This window comes from Leptinotarsa decemlineata, unplaced genomic scaffold (genome assembly GCF_025532065.1).
Source record: "Leptinotarsa decemlineata unplaced genomic scaffold, Ldec_3_MD MMD2_tig00026282_RagTag_RagTag, whole genome shotgun sequence".
NCBI lineage: Eukaryota > Metazoa > Arthropoda > Insecta > Coleoptera > Chrysomelidae > Leptinotarsa > Leptinotarsa decemlineata.
The window spans coordinates 1,347,166-1,348,250 of NW_027412668.1; positions in this window are offsets into that span (position 1 = coordinate 1,347,166).

A 1,085-nucleotide genomic window follows, 5' to 3' on the forward strand; every position below is an offset into this window, starting at 1 on the left:
CCTCTGGAAAATTGATGACTTTGTCAAACCAGGCCAACAAAAGCTGACTGCGTTTCCAAGAATTGCATTTACCAGATACCCTGTGAGTGCGAAAAACCTATATCGGTGAAACTAAGAGGCCATTGAATGTTCGAATTGCCGAGCACAAGAAAAACACACAGCGAGGGGTAACCAGCAAATCAGGAATGACAGAGTATGTTTATTCTTTTTTTTCCTCAGTTCTTTCAGAGATAACCAATCATTTCATATAATATCAGACAATGGAAGTCCGAACTGAGAAAATCCATCTTGAATCATTGTCAATCACTTTCAAACAAACATAGAAAGAAATAGTGTGGGGTCAAGTATAGATCCTTGGGAATTTTTTTTTTAATTTTGACCTTAATGAAGTATTTTTCATCCCCTGAAGATGCCAACTTGGTTAGTAAAACGCGCTTCAAGAACCGTATTGAAGTTCTGGTGATTTGGAAAAGTACTTGATACGGATTCATTTCAAGTACCTGATTTTTCACTTAAGTTTGTAATGAATAAAATTACCTGAGCTTATGTTCCATTTTCCACATTCGAAAAAATATTCAGTAACGGAGAGTTATTTAATTATAATTGATCATTCAGTAAATTACCCGAATTCCTGAATCTATTGATTTCTAAACATTCTAGAAGATTGAGTTTCAAACTCTTCTCTTCTAAATGTAACACATCGTATTCATGATTGAACTCATGTCCTTCTGCTGAAAGGTGTTTTGCAAATGTGGAATTGGTCTTTCTATTTACAAAACTCATTCTATGCTCTTTAATTCTTTGGGAAAATGTTCTTCCAGTTTGGCCAATATACAGTTTTGGACAAGAGCCACAAGTCAGAACTCAATAATCTAGAATGTTTAGAAATCGATAGATTCAGGAATACGGGTAATTCACTGAATGATCAATTAGAATTAAATAACTCTCCGTTACTGAATATTTTTTCAAATGTGGAAAATGGTACAGAAGCTCAGGTAATTTAATTCATTACAAACTCAGGTAAAAAATCAGGTACTTGAAATTCAGAATGAGGTATATATATATATAGCATTTAATATGTAGAA